Source organism: Amblyomma maculatum, chromosome 3 (assembly GCF_055883805.1).
Source record: "Amblyomma maculatum isolate TAMU_Amacu chromosome 3, ASM5588380v1, whole genome shotgun sequence".
NCBI lineage: Eukaryota > Metazoa > Arthropoda > Arachnida > Ixodida > Ixodidae > Amblyomma > Amblyomma maculatum.
Genome location: NC_139346.1, coordinates 218,104,061 through 218,123,394, shown reverse-complemented (window position 1 = coordinate 218,123,394; position 19,334 = coordinate 218,104,061). Strand labels below are relative to the sequence as shown.

The following is a 19,334-nucleotide window of genomic DNA, read 5'->3' as shown; positions in this document are numbered from 1 at the left end:
CGCGCATTCATGTCCATGGTAGGTAGTAGTTGGCAGGTGGGTGACATGGCCGGCCACTGATTGGTCGTCGGGCTGTGTGACGTCACGAGAAAATATGTCATGGCCAATTTGGCAGGAGCTGCCAACGCAGGCTTGTCATTTGATATGTGAATGGGAATTAAACCCACCGGCCTCTTGGATCCCAAGTCATGCAGGCACATTCGTAAACGCTGAAGTTGTTAAATCGGGACTTAATATCCACGTCGGATGGCCGTGGCCATAATACTCACTATACAGTGCGAAATATAATTCGGTACATATAATTTGACGCAGGCTAATTTGTGGTCTTTTCATGGTCGGACTAGTACTCGCCAAATAATCGAGGAGACAACTAACTGGCTTCGAAGCCCGCGGCGGAGGAAATTGCGCCTTACTTGGCGCGTTGCTGATTTTCTCTTCGCCGGTGAAAAGCGTCTATTATGCGGCCAGCCTTGTGTCTTAACGGAGTGACACGTAATTCCCCTCACAGAGCCGATAGCTGGGACAGGTTCCCTGGTTCACGCCTCGTTGTCGTTATCTGAGTCCACGATCACGCCGCCACAAACACGCCACAGTTGCGGAGCAAGGTGAAGAGTGCAAAGGGCAGGGCACAAGTGCTGCACAAGTAGTTGAAAACGAACAGCTACGGATGACGTCACGATACCAGCATGGTCCATGTGGCTGACGTCCATTTGCGCACGTGCGGCGCAGGCGAAGCACCAACTACCGGTGGAGAACGAACAAATCAACGCTGACGGCTCGGTCAAAACTTTTGAGATCACTGCGGCATCCACATGGGGGAATGCGTAAGTAATCTTTGTGGAAGAAAGAGCTGACACGGAAGAAGAGGCTTTAGTTTGTGACGTCATACTATGTCGTAACACCCTATGGAAGTTGGGTACCACGTGACTGTCCTTGGACGTCGACATTGCTCCGTTGGCTATTTCATCGTCTGAATGACTTAATTAGCTAAATAAGCAACTAATTACTCTGCATGCACCAAATGTTTTCCCAACGAGATTTTTTCATCCTCTATCTAATGAAGCCATTCGTTTTCTTATCACTTGTTTCGTTCGAATGTAATCCTGCCGCTGGTGACACAGTATACCCGACGTCTGAATGACTTAATTGGCTCTAATTAATTAACTTTCTGCATACACCACATTTTCCCCCCCTACGAGATTTTTTTATCCTTTATCTAATGCAAGCATTTGTTTTCTTATCATTTGTTTCTTTCGAGCGTAATCCTGTCATTGGTGGCACGACATTCCCGACGTTTAATTGGCTTAATTGGCTCTAAATAATTAACTAATTATTCTGCATGAACCAAAATTTTCCCGAACGAGGTGTTTTCATCTATATAATGCAACCATTCGTTTTCCTATTACTCATTTCGTTCGAACGCAATCCTGACGACAAACTGTGTGACAGGGGTATAAGGAGGAATAAACACATCCCCTTAATGCAATGGTCGTGACACCAATTTTGGATTAGAATCTGCTTATCGCATATTGATGTGGCAAGCAACTAAACATCTAAGTTTCAGCTTCGTTGGAGATGCAGATATTTTTAAAACTAGTATTTTCATTACCTCGTGAACAACTTGCTGATCTGACAACCGGCGCTACCGATGACGACATAATTCGACGCCCCGTCGTCTGCCGCATGTTCTGGAATACATGCGACGTTTTTCTGCGAGATTTTCGCGCGTCGGAAAGTGCCGCGCTGACGCGACGCCTATGCTCGAGATACATGGAACGACGAAGCGGCGCGAGCGCCGCCGCGGATCCCTCGAGGCGAAAGCAAATGCATCAGAGAGCGGAAATAACCGCAGAGATAGGCACGTGAAAGAAGCGACGCTGTCCCTTGTATTAAAATCGTGAAAGGGCGCATTCCAACGCTACTGTGCTAAATGTAGAAAGCGTATCTAGGTCGCACAAGGATTTTGCGTGCTAGAACGAATGAAGATATCTCGGAATGCCCGCGCGTATACCAGTGGCATGGTTCTTTAATTTTTTTTTTTTTAATATTTCACTTCAGGGGGAAAACACATACATTACGGTCCGCGAGTAGGTCGTATACTCACAAAAAAGCGACGATCCGTGTTTTGATAAATCCTTTATCTTCACGATAATCACATTTCTGTGGCCAAAATGCCGCACACCTCGTCGACCATGTTCACAGCGGCCGCTCAAAACGGAAATGCCAGCTTTCCGCGCTTCTATTGGCTCGCGTCTGCAGCAGCTTCTGATTTGAGAGGACGCAGCGCTGCCCGTGCGTCAAATATCTGGCAGGACCCAATCGGCAGCGGCGCGCGTTTTTTCCGACGCCAGGCGTCGAGTGCGCTCCGTCGGGCGATAGGATAGGATAGGATAGGATATGAAAGACGTTAATTGCTCTAGAAAGGTCTTGTGCTACTAGCAGACGAGAAAGAAGAGGTCCATCTTTCTTCCTTCTCACAGGGTGAGCTTCGCTGCTCGCTGGGCGTGGCGAGAGCGAGCGAATTCCGCCGCCGCGGGGGAGAATCTGCCGGAAATCTCGGCGGAAAGCCAAAATGGTCCAGGACCGATTCTCGCCGCCGGATTTTTTCCGCCGAAAGTTAAGCCGGCGCGGCCCGCGGCGTCGACCGGTTAGCATCTCTCAGGGGCCAGCATGTCACAATCGACCATCGGCTCACAATAGGTGACAGCTACAGCCGAAATAAATAAAACGACGAGGAGAGTAATTTACCAAGCGACGAAAAAAACAACAGAGTGCTTGTAATGCATAATACTTTGCGTGTTTCTCAAGCTTTTGCGCTCCTTCTTGCACTGAAGCAAAGCGAGCCCTCAGTCATCGCAACGCTTCCCGAAATGTTTACACACAAATAGGATTTAGTTGCCAGCAAAATAGTGTCCTCGCTGCTGCGCTTGCCAGTTTTGAAGCTTCGCCACGCTTTTTTTCTTGAAGGTTTTTTTCTTGAAAAGCGTTTCTTTCTTGACTGCCATCAAGACCATAGTCTCCGGAGCCAAAAGCCAAAACCGCCGGACCCGGGCCCACCTGTGAGTGCCACTAAGAGTGCTGTGCTTGCTGCACAAGAACCACCTGTCACTGAAGGACGTCTGGATATGCCTCCTGTAAAGCCAATGGAGAAGATACTGCCAGTGGATGCTCGCCTATCTTCCTTCGTCGTTAGAGGGTAACAGTGAGTCGTGTGTGGCGCCGTTCTCGGGCGCGTCTGGTTCTCTGTCGGCTGTCAGTGTGGCAGCGAACGATGTGCTCCATTCAGGTTCGTGGGCCGAAGCCTTGAGTGCCTCAGAGGAGGACATGAGCAGCACAGTGCCTTTGAAGCGTCCCGCAGATGATGAGGTGTGTATCGATGGTGCTGGCCCGAAGGCACACTGTGTAGAGGCCACGGGAAGGGTGACGTTTAAGAGGAGGGCAATGTCTGCCCGAAAGGCCGCCAATTTGCTGGCGGGTCACCCCATTCCAGGGGATGATGTTTAAAAGGGCTCGTACCAAAAATGGCTAGCGTCGCAGCATATCAAGTCGCTACCCTTAAGTCAGGGGTATGTGTAATCGTCGGAGGCAGGAGCAGTTAAGGCATCTTTTAAAGAAATGGAGTGTGTCTGTAGCAGCAATTCAGGAAACAAAGTTGTCCTCTGATGAAGAGACGGATGCTGCTCTCAAGCCGTACGTTTTTGCCGGGATATAACATTGTTAGCCACGCTAGAGGCTTGTCCGGAGGATGTATGCTATTCCTGGCCAAAACGCTAGAGATGACAGCCATGTCTTATTGCATAGAGAACGAGGGGCGACTTGTATGCTGTGACCTCACAATCTCAAGTGTGCAGTGGCGAATTATTTGTGTTTACGCCCCCGTAAAGCAGCGAGGTAGAAGACATTTGTTTTTGTCATTAGTTAACCATTTTTGCACAGATCGCAAAATTATATTGTTAGGAGATTTTAATTGTGTTTGTAGGGATGAGGACCAATCAGTGTTATGTAATGGATATGACCCTAGTGCTGCATTACTTAACGATTTGGCTTGTGAATATATTCTTGTGGATGTGGGCAGGAAAAACGTGACAGCATTCAGTTCACTCATTTTCAGTTCTCCTCTAATGCCCGCTTTGAGAGAATTTGTTTCTGCAGACACTTTAGCAAATGTGTTTGGTTACTGGGTGCGGCCCATCTTCAGTGACCATTGTATGGTGTCTGTTTAGGTAGGGAGGTACAGTCGGCACATACTTCATCCTCGGTGGGAGCCGTGGAAGATGAATAACTTTCTGCTCTCAGATGAAATCATTAAGCGTGCTGTACCTACTTGTTTGAAAGACATATGATCACGCCATGATCTATCAGTTTTTCAAAACTGGGACGTGTTTAAACAGGAGACCAAAAACTTGACAATTGAAGCCTCTTCAAGAATCGCGTTCCTGAACAGACACCACCTTCGTGAGCTTGGGTGCACTCTAACTGAGCTACATGAGCTAGAGAGGGTTAGCCCGGGTGCCTATGTTGAAGAAATTAATAACGTAGAATTGTAACACCCTGCGCATAACTGCATATCTATGCACTGTATATATATCTATTGTATCCTACCACTCCCCTCTTAAATGCCCTCGGGCCTTGAGGGTAAAATAAATGAAATGAAATGAAAACGTAAAGGCAGAGCTTCAACAATTTGCGACGGAAAGATACACGGGGGCCCTGATAAGATCTAGGACTGGAAGGTTTCTTGACGAGCAACCTTCACAACCTCCACGTCGGGCCCTGAGTGATGAAAGAGAGAATGCTCTTACGAAGGAAATATTGGAAATTCTGTATGGTGATTGCACATACAGTGATGCTCCTAGTATTCTTGCTGCTTTCTATGAGTATTATCGAAAGCTGTTCGGCAGTGGTGAAGATCCAAATCAGGGTTCCGATTACAAATCCTTACTTGAGAACTTTCCTCGACTAGACGATGAGAAGTGTGCTGTAGTAGAGGGACCCATCACTTTGGACGAAATTAAATGAGCCATTTCAGACCATCAGAGCCAAAACTCTCATGGCCCAAATGGTATTACTAGCGAATTCTATAAAACATTTTCGCCTTGCCTAACGCCTGTTTTGATGGAAGTTTTCCAAGCATCTTATGATGTGGGTTTCCGGCCTCCCACTTTCTATTCAGGCCACATAATATTAATTCCCAAAAGCAAAGATACTAATCGCTTCAAACTGTTGAAGGATATCGTCCAATTTCCCTCTGTGATGTTGATTACAAAATTTTTGCCGAGGTCCTTTGTTGTCGTCTGCAGCTGGTCATTATGGACTTGATAGGTTCGCATCAGGCATGTGGTATCAGAGGGCGCAGTATTCAAACACACATCCATATTGCACGTTCAGTAATCGAGACAGTATCAGATGAGATAGGCCAAGTAGCTCTGATTCAAATTGACCTGGCGAAGGCGTTTGATAGTTCGGCACAATTTCTTCTTCGCGGTCTTGGAGCATGCAAACATTGGGGACGTTTTGCTCAAAGGTATAAGGCTGTGCTATATGAACTCGTATAGAAGACTAATTGTTAATCAGGAGCTAACGAAACCAATACCACTGGAATCATCTGTTCGTCAAGGATGTCCACTGTTTCCAATGTTTTTGCCTTATATCTGGAACCCCTCTGTCTCAGTATAATTAACAGTGCAGCCATCCGTGGCTTCTCTCTGGCTCAATGCGAAGTTAAGATTTTAGCCTACACGAACGATGTCGCCCTCTTTCGTTCTGACAAAAAGAGTGTACTTGAGGCTTTACACTTGACTGAACAGTTCTGCGATGTATCAGGCGCGGCTCCTAATTTAGATAAATCCAAATGCTTTTGGTTGGGCCATTGGGGCCCTAGACCAGGCCAGGTTGGAGGCATATGGTGGCACTGTAGTCCTCTTCAGTACTTAGGGGTTCCGCTGCACCAAGTTCGCAGTAGCGCAGCCTACTGGGATTCACAAATCGTACCTATTCGTCGACAAACACAGGCTTGGATGGGGAGGGAACTCTTAGTGTTTGCTAGGGCACAGGTCTGTAAGATAGTTTTGTTTGCAAAGCTTGCGTATGTCCTTCAAGTACTGCATTGTGCGAGAAGGAAGGTACAAAAAGTTATACACATAATATTTGCAACATCGTTACTGTTTAGTGTTGACTTTTTATCCGAGGTCCTTTTTTCGCCAGGCGACCAGCGCAATAGGGAAGGATGCAATAGGGGAAGAATGGCATTTGGAATAAAATTGACGCTGTCCTTGGTATGAGCGACAAGTATGCCCCTTTTGTTTACGATGCCTGCAAATAGCACGTTGAAGTTCTTGTTGCCAAAGTACGTGGGTCAGATGTGCCATGATTTAGCGCAGGATTGAATGATAATGCGTTTTTCCTTCGGCACTGAGCATATGTATGCTTTTCGTGGCGTACGTAGCTGCAGTCGAGCGGTCAGGCCAGGGTAAACGGGAGCTCGCAGTCGAAGCGGCTCATAAGTGTAAACGAAGGAGCGTGTTGGCGGCAGCGGATTTCGCTCGCTCGCGCCGCCGAATGCTCAAGTGTGAACAAGCCATTAGAGAACTCGATATGTTCTGTGCACGAGTCAACCGTGGTTACGCGAAGCCGCGGTAGGCCGATGCGGCAGACCAAACAGCAGTCATGCCGCTAATCGCGCTTACCGCCAACTGAGCTTTTCGATCTGTGTTAGCGCTTTTAACCTAGAAAATAACGGCGTCTGTGGGCGGGATTCAGGTGCACGTCGGCGTCCGAGCACGAAAGGCGCACCATCTGGACCACTCGAACCACATTTACCCATTGTACACTGAAACCAGTCTCAAAAGCAGCACATAAAATGCGCAGTGTACAGAATGACGCGCGACGGCGCTTTTGTACAATCTTCGAGTTCACTCGGCAGCAGCATGCAGGCTGCGGCGCGCTACGTCGAGGCGCCCGATACTCCGTCCCGTCTGAGGTTTACGCTACTCGTTGTCAGGCCCCAGCCGCATCATGCAAACAAGGGATAAGTTCATACATCACCGAATGCTGCAATCTTACCGCAACGGTGCCGCCCGCGAGCACGGCGAACGATGGTGCTCTGACTGTCTGCTTCTCCCTAATCGTCACTATGCCTATATAGATCGCTCTGCATAGAAGCCACTTTGTAATTGACCATCGAGGCGTTATAGTAAATGGGCCACTCGATCATGAGACTTCCTTACTCTCAACCCCACTGCTTCGTAGTAAAGAAAACGATTATTTTTGCTGCACCGCAGCGCACGCTGATATGCGGCTGTGAGCAAAAACTCCCATCGTATGGGTCAGCATTTCTCAAGAAGCATTCGTCTTTGAAATTCCTTTTTCTAGGGCCTATTATCGTTAAGAGAAAAACAAATTTCAGCAGTTTTATTGACAGTGCCGCAAAGCATTCGACGTTTATCGCTGGCGCGGACTGCTTGCGGAAGGCACGGCCGGCGCGACTGTCATCGGTCGGCGGTGGGCCCTGCGCCATGGACGCTTCCTAAGCGTAGGCGCTACGCGCCTGCGCGCACAAACGTACGCTGATCCGGTCTACGCTTGCCCCAGATGCGACGCGAGCGCGGCATAGATATCTGTATACATGACAGATATTTGCGCCTGCGCTCGCGTTCACGCGCGCGCTTCGGAAGCGGGGTTTGGTTTGTAGACCTTGTTTCCTTCCTCCATGATAATCATGATGATGATGAGTTTTGGCTGCATCCTTTGTATCGGGTGGGCTCATTAATGTGCCCTAGCCGAATGAGAACAGAAAAAAAAAAGAGAGAGAAAGAGAAATAATAGGGTAGAGCTGCTATGAGCACTATCAGCGTCTAACTATTGTCCACCGCATAACAAGGCATGCAAAAGTGCTGCCATCTGGCGACTGGCGTGCGCGTTTCCTCCAAGTTTAAGGGTAGCTGAACCCACGGTGGCTGAACCGAGGAGCGGCAAGGAGAATAATATTGGCGGTTGCGTGGACGGCAGGGTTAATGCTCGTTGTCGCCGATAATGCTGACATACTGTTGTGTCCTTTGCTGTGGACAAACCTAAAATAAGGTTGTCGAAGAAAAGAAGCAACAAGTTATACCCATTGAGTGTTTTTTTTTTTTGTCTTGTGGCCTTGTGTTGATCTGCTGTTCATGGTTCTCGCGCGGTAGGCGCTCTTTCGTTAAACGGCGCGCCTAAATTGTTAATTGGCATATTATTTAGACTGCTTACAAAGGTTTCAAATTCGTATTCGGTGCTAAGGCAGACGAAATATATCGGCCACAGTGTGTTACATTGTTCTATATAGGGATTTCGCCTAGCTTTTTCGCGTAAAATATCTGCAAAAGCGTATATGGCCCCAATACGCGTTCACGCTTGACATTGCGTCTGGGGATAAGGCCGATCTCTGTGATGTGAGTATGCAGGCTAAGGTATCAATTTTCAATCGATAATACATCAGTTAATGAATCAATTTTGACGAAATGAAACTCCGATCATGACGGCAACAGGATCGAGCTATCCGAGGAGGATCAGCGCGCGAAGAATTACGTCGTCGACCTGTTGCGTTTCGTTGGCAAATTCAAGTTGTTGGGAGTTGCTTGCTTGTTTACACGCTGAAATATGTGCCGCTAAAGGTCCAGAGAGGGCATCAGAACAGCAGTGCGCGCGCTGTATTGTGAATGCTTTCAGGACCATCGCAGCATATTGTTTAATAGGCACCACTCCTATATTTAAAAAACAAAAACAAAAACAATATCAACGTCCTTCGTGTATGTGTATTCGCACATCGTACTATTGAACGCCAAAGATCGAACGCCAAAGATCGGGATTTATACCGCTCACGAATGCTAGAGGCGCAAAACAAAGCAAGGGCTGTAATGTGACGCGTTTACCGATTAACCCAAAATACCGCATCTCAAAACCTCTAAAATTTGCACCACACTTAAACACCCGTATGGTTTTAATTAACATAATTATTTCCATTTTCACTCAGTAAAGGCGTTGGCAGAGCGTGGAGCAGTGTCCTGCGGAAGTTCATTTGCGCTAATTTCGTACCATATTGACATCAGCATTGACAACCCGGCGCAATTAACTGCGTGCATGCAAGAAGATACATTATCCTCCGGGCTCTTCAACAAATGTTTTGCCTAAGCTTTGAACAGGTGCTGACTTTTCATCGGCGTAATCCAAAATTATAGTGAAGACAGACTAGGCGCGTAGCAACTAGCAAGGAGGAAGACCCATCTTTTGCCTGCTCTCACGCTGTTCTCTTTGGAATAAATAGTAGGCATTAACCCGTCTCTCTCGTTAGAGCGTGCTGCGTAAATGAAAAAAAAAAGGAGGGAGGGGGGAAGTAGAGGGGCGTGAATGAATTCCTTTCGCCCGAATGTTCGTACCATTTTCTCTTTGCCGGCTTCTTCTCTTGGTTTAGCTCCAATAGCACAAGGCCGAGAAGAAGCGAGGTCGAATCGCACGCTAAGCAGGCGGGACACACGGAAGTGGCGGTGTTTTAGATTTATGTAGTCGGATCGCATGCGGCAGGTATAGACAGCGCCCTCTCACGGTGCAAAGAGCATGCACACTGTCGTCCGTCGGCAGCTCGCCCACTCTCGGTTAAACCAATCAATCCGCATTGATGGTTAGCTCTGAACTGTTTCAGCGGGTAGCCCGCTTTGTTTTGCGCCTCAAGCCTACCCCCTGGGCAGCCATTCCTCGCAGTGAGATGATGAATACCGCGAGGTTCAGCAGCTCGCGGCTGGTGTAAAAACGCGTGATTCCGTTGAACTAACCTGTCGCTTGTGAACCAGAGGCGGCTCGGAGGAAGGGGGCTAGGGGCACCGTGCTTGCGCGCCAGTCACTTCATTCGTCGCGGTGTAGTGCGCCGATGCATGGATGATCTCGCGCGGGGCGTGATGTACCGGGGGACGACACACAACACCCCAAGCACGCGGATTGATGAGAGCCCTGCCCGGCGCGCGATCATTGGCTGCAACGGACGGGCGGCGCGGGGGCTTGTAAGCGCGATCGCAGGAAGAAGGCCTCCATATGCCTTATTATTATTTTTTTTCTAGGCGTCTTGTGTCACCACGACGCAGGCCGAGCCGTATACAAGCGACCGACGTTCCCGTGCGGACGTGACACCACTACGAAAGGAGAGGAGGCCTCGTAGCTTCTGTGCGTCTGGCATCGGCTCGAACTGAGCGGTTCGCTGCCGTCGCCGCCGCGCGCCTGCATGTCTGCTCCGATTGAGAGCGCCTCTTTCTGGGGTCTGCGGCGACCGCGTCGACGATCGAGGAGGACTACGCCAAGGAATGTGGAGTAGAAGAGCAAATCAGAAACGGCAAATTGTGGGGTTTAATGTCCAGGAGCGACACATGGGCCAGTAGAGACGCTCTACTAGTCAAATAATTTAGGCCACGCAGGGTAACATGTGCTGTCATCGTGCAGCATAGGGGTGCCTTCTCAATCTTCCATCGCCGCCGCAGCCGGGATTGAATCCGGATCCTTAACCGACAAAAGAAACAGCTGAAGTCGTTCAGACAATGTTCTTTTAACGCAACAGCAGTGAATATCCCGTTGCAGCGGAAAACCCGGTGCTGTATTTGTTGACCTGTTGTGAAAATCAAGGATTGATCGAGTGGGCCGTAATGTCAAGAAGAATTGAAATCGAATAAAAGAATCAGGTAAATTGCGAATAGGAGGTCTCAGCAAGAATTAAACGTATTTAGGATGTGCAAGAATATGTAAAACAAAATATTGCGCTGAGAGAAAATTCTGGTAAACCTGTGGCACGCGGGACGCGAGCCATATATGCTACCCCTAAACCCTCGAGGCACTTTCGACATGGTTAAATGTGGTCTCGTGGTAAATACAGAACTAAAAATAAAGATAAACGATGCATGTGTCTGTAAATATGCAAAGAGAACTTCAGACTGCTGGAGGGAACCATTGCGTCCTGCCTCTAAGGCGGAGCTTAGGTGTCCTCAAAATCTTTAGAGCGTCAGCTCCACTCAAAGCAGAAGTCGAGCATCTTGTGGATCCGTCTCGTTGACTTTCAGGCTACCATCAAAGCAGTGGGGTCACTAGGGAACTAGGGGAGTATGGACAGCACGGGGGGGGGGGGGGGGCGACGAGGGAGGGGGTCAGCTGAAGAGGGGAGATGGTTCAGAGGTGAAATGGCAAGAAATATTGTGTTAGAGGTAAAACCGATCGGGATGCTGGTCACTAAGGCGAAGAGTAGCACGTATCTGATCACTACGCGCCGACTGCAAAAAAAAAAGATAATAATAATAAAACGGGAAACCCAAAGAGAAATGAGTAGGTGGAGGACGTTTAAAAAAGTAGAAGTGGTTTAGGATGTGCTGTTAAGAGGAAACGTACGGAAGACGATTCATGGGACGCATTATGTGGATCTTAACTTTTATTGCGAAGCAATACTACTTTAGCTACAACCTCAGCCCGTCAAAAGGCGCGGCGGTGGCAGCCACGCTTAACCTTGAGCGTGACCTGGCTGTTTGACGTCATACCATCTGTGTAAGAGTGAGGGCTCAACTCGCGCCGTCGCCTTGCGCGGTGGCAGTTACCGCCTGACTTCTGCTCCTCTCACCAGTGGCGCTGCGCGCTGCATGACGTCATACCATCTGTGTAAGAGCGGGGGCTCATCGTCGCCTTGCGCGGTGGCAGTTACGGCCTGACTCCGCTCCTCTCGTCAAGCCATGAGATGCCGCCTACAGTCAAAGCGCTTAGGCAGGCTGCAAAAAGGAAGCAAAAGCGAGCCACAGAAACAGAAGAAGAGCGAGAAGAACGGCTTTCCAAGCGACGAGCGCAAGAAGCAGCTAGGCGGAAAAGGTGGTCAATTTCTTCGTTAGCAGAATCGATGACAGAAGCAGGAGAGGAAGGTACGAATTTGTCCGATAGTTTGGAACGTGCATCTATTAGCAGCACTACTAGTTCGGAGCGATGAAACGCTAGCAGACGACAACGACGTGCCCAAGAAACACCAGAAGAGCGACAACAGCGACTAGAGAAGGAACGTGTGTATCGAGAGAAGTACAATGAACAGCGAAGAAAACGGCGTGCTGAAGAGACACCCGAACAACGAGATAAACGCTTGGAGAAAGCACGAGAGAAATCTCTCACTCAAGCTACTCGAGCTGAAGCCGATGAAGGTGTTCTGTAAAACTATAGCTAAACATAGTAAAGTCAAGCGTCACCATAGCCATAAACAGCAAACATAACCGGAGCATCACCATGGTGAATATAGCACAGCCAAGTATCACCACAAGCGGTACAATAGTAGTACCACGTATTGCTTCGCAATCACCAGGCTTACCCAAGCTAAGCCACAGCCAATTTTTTCTCTCTCTCAACAAGAGAAAGTTTCTGTCAAAATGACAAATACGCCTCTATTTGCCATAAAATTCAGTCTGATGACTCCCGCCGTCACTCAGCTCCAAATAGCCGTTTCGTGGCTAAAGATATTGGGTTGGTAGAACATGAGTACGCATTTGGTAGAACATGAGTACGCATTGGCAACTTTTCTGTCTGGATGCACCATGTTGGCAGAATGGAGATGCCGGAAGTGAAATGTAGAGAATGCAAAGTAAAACGATTTCCCCGGTGTATGTCACAGCTTTTGACCAGTGAAATGATCTACTTGCTACTAACCAATTGATTGAAAGCACTTGAACGGGTTTGGGGACTGAGTCGGCTGAAGGGGTGTTTCTCTATGAACTCCCATTATGAGACCGCGCTTACCAGGGCCGCCGTCGGCATCATGCTGATACCAAACATTCAGCGCAACTACCTAAGCTTCAGGCATGAGACAACTGGGGAAATCTAGGTGCGCGCAGGCACTGGCTAACCCGACACGGTAACGTTCGTATAGAGCAGCTGTCTCTGAATCATACATCCAGTACCTTGTGGGCCTCGAAATACGCCGAGAACAGGGCAGTTAGTTTTCTTTTTCAAGGTATGACTGAGCACATGCATGGTGGATATGTTGCATGCATAATTAAGAAAGTCACCGTCTGAAGCCGAGGATAGGTACGTTACGTTTTGAAGATGATTAAGCTGCTGCAGAGCTGATTTAGCTCGTGTAGAAATACTGTCTTGATGTCATCTAATGCAACCCAATAAAAGAAATTCAGCGACAAATGATGTCGCGTAATCCTGGATAAGAATTCCTGCTTACCGTTTTTTACTCCTATTGATTTTCATCACCATCTAAGATTGCCTGCTTCTTATTTCCTGCTCTTAGACACACTTCGACAGTACGAATGATAATCCTACATACACAGCCACGACCCAAGCATAATTATGCACACTTACAAATATGCTCTTTATGTATATACAAATAAGTGTTATTGATATACACGTGGGTTGTGGCGCCCAAACAACATTCTGAACCAAAGACACACGCACAAAACTCATTGTGGACTCCGCCGTCTGCGAGAGCCTGGCGCGTGTGCTCGGCCGAGCCATTTCACTGTCTGGGTATGCGGCGCCCACGAATGGAGTGAATTTGCACAGGCGTCTTTTGAGCCTATGCGGTGGTTAGAAAAGCTCGCACATAGTTGTAGGCACGAAAACCACAGTTGGTGGAGTGGGCGGGCAACGCTGTACCACTTGGTTTGGGCGTGCCAAGTTACCCCTTCTCTAAGCCCACTCCCCCACCCCTGCATGGAAGACTGGGAGGCCGCCCTGCAGGACCCCTACCCGGAGCGCCACCAATGGCTGGCTCGCCACGCTGCTACTGCAGCCACGGCCAACAGGACCCTGGACGGAGGGTCTCACCCCCTGCTGACTATATTGTCACGGACAACAGGGCTAGACTTGCCTAGGTTGGTATGTGACGTGTCGATGACGGAGGTTGTAGCGACGCATATCCTTGTCCTGCTGTTGCTGAATGTGAATGCGGCCAAGTTGACGCGCTCCCTCGGCGCGCTGAGCAAACTGTTCGGCGTCTGGCATAAGATGATCATCAGTGCAGCACGGAAGCATGGCATCCAACATCGTCTGAACGGCACGTCCGTAGAACAGGCGAAATGGCGTAACACGCGTCGTCTCTTGTATGGCAGTGTTGTAGGCATATGTGACGTACGGGAGAATCTCGTCCCAGGTCTTGTGCTGGGAGTATATGTACATTGCAATCATATCAGCGATCATTTTATTGATTCGCTCCGTGAGGCAATTTGTCAGTGGATGATAGGTAGTGGTTTTGCGATGACAGACTATGTTGCGCCCAGTACTTCTCCTCAATCTGCCAGTACCCGCTCTTCAAGTAGATTGAGGAGAAGTACTGGGCGCAACGTAGTCTGTCGAGCGAGTCGTCGATACGAGGCAGCGAATAAACGTCTTTTTTAGTGATGCCGTTCAATTTTCTATAATCAACACAGAAGCGAAGGGCCCCATCCTTTTTCTTTACCAGCACGACAGGGGAAGACCATGGGCTGTTAGAGGGTTGGATGATACCATCACAAAGCATCTCCTGAACCTGTGTCTGAATCGCTTCACGTTCCGTCGTTGAGATGCGGTACGGCAGCTGGTGTATAAGGCGGGCATCGTCGGGCGTTATTATGCGGTGCTTCACAAGAGGCGCTTGCCGAATTTAGATGAGGTCGCGAAACAAGCGCTGTATTCTAGGAGGAGAGAACGGAGTTCGCGCTGCTGCGTTTTCGAAAGATCTGTACTAATATCAAGACGGTCAAGGGATGAGCGCCCATTTTCAACTGCACCGAACGCAAAACATTCAGAAACGTCTGCTAAGGAGTCGGCGAATGCGATTGCAGTAGCGCGGGAAAGATGACAGAGTTCATTCGTGAAGTTAGTCACTAGGAGCTCAGATCGGCCGTTACGGAGGTGTATGAGGCTCCGCGCCGAGGTGATGCCATGGGCGAGCAAAAGGGACTGATTGTCCAGCGACGCCGTCCCGTCACCGTAGTTCGTTGTAGGTAACAGTCACAAAAACACTGGAACGTGGCGGAATAGAAACGCTTTCGGCGGCAATTCGAAGGGCGGCGCGGCGGTGCTGGTGATTCTCGGGGTCAGTATTAGCAGCTTTCTCGGTCGAAAATGTCACGGTACGCTTCCGGAGATCGATAATGGCTCCATACTCCCGGAGAAAACCTACACTAAGAATACAGTCGCGGAAGCAGTCAGGTATCACGAGGCAGTTGACAACAAACGTGGAGTTGCGAATTTGGACTCTCGCAGTGCACTGACCGCTCGGAGTTACGACATGTCCGCCAGCGGTGCAAATCTGCGTGCCAGACCATGGCGTCATTACGTTTTTAAGATGCGCCGCTAGCTTCCCGCTTAATATCTAAAAATCAGCGCTAGTTTTTACCAATGCGCTAACCTTATAGCCATCGAGGACCACAGGTATATCCAGCGAGAATCTATCTTCATGTGTACGAACTGTAGTCGAGGCCATCAAGTCGCGGTCGCTCATAGGTCGAGTTGTCGGGGGGTCTTTGTCGCGTCGATTGCAACTTGCAAGTGGCCTCGCCCCCGGAAGTCGCTGTCTTTAGTTTTTCCGACGCGGACTAGGTGATCGTCGCTGTGCCATCCAGGAGGAGCTGGGCTGCGACGATAGTCGACGTGGAGACGGAGAGCGTGACTGTCGCTGGGAAGTTGGCGCCATGCGCGGCTGGGATAAGTAGTCCTAAATCTCACGAGGTCGTTGGCCGAGTGGGGGGCGACGCATGTTGATGGGAAATCCGTGCAGTCCCAGGTCTCGATAGGGGCACTGGCGGTACAGATGACCTGGTTCCCCGCAATGGAAGTACAGGCGCTTGCGATTTGGGGCGCGGCACAGGTCCGCCTTCCGCTGGAGTGGTCGTCGGTTGTCGATGTACGACTCAGTTTGTGCCGAATAGAGTGAGCCTTGATCGGGCGGCTGTAATGGCGTCGTAGTAGGCGCAGGGCGTCGCAACATATCTGCATACGTTGGACGATGGTACTCCGCGGGAAAAGGTGGCGGATCAGCAGATGGTACGGAAGGCCTCAATGCTTGAAGCTCTTCGCGGAAAAGGCCAGCTATAGAGCCGACCATCGGCTGGGGAACACCGAAAAGCGTCTGGAGCTCTTCGCGCAAAGCAGAGCGGATGATGTCCCGAAGACTCTGGGTGGCCCCGAAGGTCGAAAGCGGCTTCGCAACCGAAGCGGTGAGTACCGCTCTGTCGTAGGTGGTAGACCACTGCTGGAGCATCCGCTCCATTGTGACAGCTTCCGCAAGAAACCCGGAAACCGTGCTTGGTGGATTACGCACGAGACCAGCAAATATTTTTTCTTTAACGCCGCGCATGAGGTGGCGCACCTTTTTGTGTTCGGGCATGACCGGGTCTGATCGTCGGAAGAGCCGGGTCATGTCCTCCACATATGTGCTTACAGTCTCATCCGGCATCTGCATTCGAGACTGTAAGCCCTTTCTGCGCGTTCTTGCCGATCCGCGCTGGTATAGGTCTCAAGGATGCGTTGGCAGAGCTCGCGCCATGATGTCAGGGCGGCTTCTCGGTTCTCGTACCACGTACGAGCGCCATCTTCCAGGCTGAAGAAGATGTTTCTTAACTTGGCGGCGTCGTCACACTGATTTAATGAGGCGACCCGTTCAAACTGGACGAGCCAGTCTTCAACGTCTTCTGTGTGAATGCTGTGGAAGGGCAGAGGCTGTCGTGGGTTCTGCAAAGTGCAGTAAACTGAAGCTTGCATGGCAGGTCGAGGGGCGATTGCGGTGCTGAACTCCAATGGCCCGTGCTCAGGGGCAGGCCTTGATTCCTCCAGCTAGCACGGTGCACAGGGGTGCCGACTGGCCCAGGAGTTAAGTCCTGGGCGTGCGGAGGTGTGCGGGACATGTACTGGGATCGATACGCAGCGCCGACACCAAAATATGTCACGGACTATAGGGCTAGACTTGCCTAAAAAGATAGGGAGAAGCTGTACCAGCAGCCAGCGTTCCGCACAGAGAGCGCGAGCAGACTTCAGCGTCTTTTCGTGGCTAACATTGTCGAAGGCCCCTTTGATGTCCAGGGCCATGATAATGTTTTCGCCAGTTCTGGGTGCCGTGTATATATGATTTCTTCCTTGATCTGCAGTAGGACGTCTTGCGTTGACAGGTTCGCCCGGAAGCCGAACATGCTGTGCGGGTACTGCTCCTCGTCCTCTAGATATTGTTGGATTCGCCTGGTGACGATTCTCTCGTACAATTTGCCAAGGCACGACGTGAGGGAAATGGGTCTCAGGTTCTTTATCTGAAGCTTCTTGCCGGGTTTGGGTATCATAACCACGACAGTGTGCTTTCACTCCTCCGGGACCATCCGCTCTGCCCACAGCATGTTGAGATACACCGTGAGCTGGTCGACTACTTCGTCGCTGAGGTTGCGAATTAAAGCGTTCTTGATCTTGTCTGCGCCGGCTGCTGTATTTCGTGTTGTCCCGCTTATAGCCGCCTGGACTTCCTCTCTCGTCATCGGCCTGCCCATTGCAGGATTGTCCGCCCCTTGGTACTCCCCGTCGTAGCTCTGGCGGTTGTCCTTTCCGTAGCATTTGATGTGGACTGCTTCTAGCAGTTCTTCGTCTGTTCCGTCGTACTGGTGGATCAATTTCTGAATTGCCTTGCCACTTTCTGTTTTTGTCTTGGTTGGGTCCATGAGGGCCTTTAGTATGCGCCACGTATTGGCCGTGCTGAGCGTGCCGTTCAGTGAGCTGCTGAACTGCTGCCATCCCTGCTTGGCCAGTTGTATTGCGTACTCCTCTGCCTTTATCGTGATTTCCATCATGGAAGGCCTAAACAACGCCAATTTCGGAAGGAGGACCCCGACTACGTAAGATCCTTCCTATCAGAACGCACAGCGACAGTGGGGTTGGGAGACCTGCGAAGCGACACCTTCACCACCCCACGAAAGGGCACGCCGCAAGGATCCGTAATCTCACCAGTGCTCTTCAACATTGCGATGATCGGACCTGCCAGAAAACTCAGCAAGATCGATGGCATCCAGCACGCAATGTACGCCGACGACATTACGGTCTAGACGAATCGAGGCTCGCTAGGACAAAAGCAAGAGAGACTGCAGGAAGCAGCAACATGTGTAGAAGAGTACGTGAGAGAAAGGGGCCTAACCTGTTCCACGGAGAAGTCGGAACTTCATAGGGTAGGGTCCAACCCCACCAAGGAGGACCTGACAGTAAGGTTAGAAGGCCAAAATATACCGGAAAGGGACTCGATACGCATCCTAGGCATGTGGATCCAGGGAAGCAGAAGATGTACCCACACAATCAATCAGTCTACTCAAGACGTCAACAGAACAAGTAAGCCGCATGATAAAGAGGGTATCGCAGAACAGAAGCGGGATGAAGGAAAGCGACACGATCAAGCTCGTCAGAAGCCTGATAGTCAGCTGAGTCACGTACTCGTTGCCATACCACCGCATGACCAAGAAAGACAAAGAACAGACGGAGGCGCTGCTAAGAATAGCGTACAAGACGGCACTCCACCTACCAAGAAACACACCAAATGAAAAGCGGCTACAAATGGGCCTAAAGAACACATTCGAAGAACTAACGGAGGCCCAGCTAAGTGCGCAAATAGTCAGGCTCCAACAGACAGTCACCGGCCGCAAGCTCCTAGAGAGATTAGGACACGACGTAGAAGGGATCGTAGATAAAACAGCCACCATTCCAGACGAGGTCCATCAAACACTGGATGTCAGCCCCCTGCCGAGAAACATGGATCCCAACATCCATGTCGCTAGAAGGCAGGCCAGGGCAGACTATGTGCAGCGGAACCTATAGCCACAATGGAAAATACAGTATGCACAGACGCGGCCCTATACCCATGGGACCGCAGGACCAGAAAGTTCAGAGTCGCGGCAGCCGTGGTAGACCACATGGGGGAACCAATCAGCAGTGCGACGTTAAGAAACTGTACGGTAACGGAGGGGGAGGAGGCTGCCGTAGCTATAGCGGCGGCCGAAGGTTACCGTAGGAACAAGTCTCTTATAATCCTAACAGACTCCAAAGCAACATGCAGGAACTACACACGGGGCAAAATAAGCAAGGAAGCGCTGAGCATCTTCCTCGAAGCAAGGCTTCCAAATAAGACCTTAAGACACAGGATTTTCTAGATACCGGCACACACCGGGATAGAGGGTAACTCGAGGGCAGCCTAGTTCGCGAGATCGCGAACCGAGCAGGGCAGTCAGAAGCCCTGGAGGACCCCATAACGGTGGAAGCAACGTATACAGAAATACTAAACTGCCACAGAGGGCGGATATTCAAATACCCACCACCCCACACATCATTAACACAGCACGAGGCGGTCTGCT

At 50.0% G+C, this 19,334-nt stretch overlaps 1 protein-coding gene across 2 annotated transcripts in view; it reads right to left on the bottom strand.

The window, feature by feature from the left end:
- Positions 1–19,334, bottom strand: part of LOC146197716 (3-hydroxyanthranilate 3,4-dioxygenase-like) — a 57,105-nt gene that overhangs the window by 15,526 nt on the left and 22,245 nt on the right. Inside the window, exon 1 of one of the 2 annotated variants that reach the window (XM_084599630.1) lies at positions 7,063–7,185. The exons of the other annotated variant lie outside the window; for it this stretch is intronic. The gene's annotated coding sequence lies outside the window, so the exon portion shown is untranslated. Of the gene's footprint in view, positions 1–7,062; positions 7,186–19,334 lie in introns of those variants that run through there. 2 annotated transcript variants of the gene reach the window in all.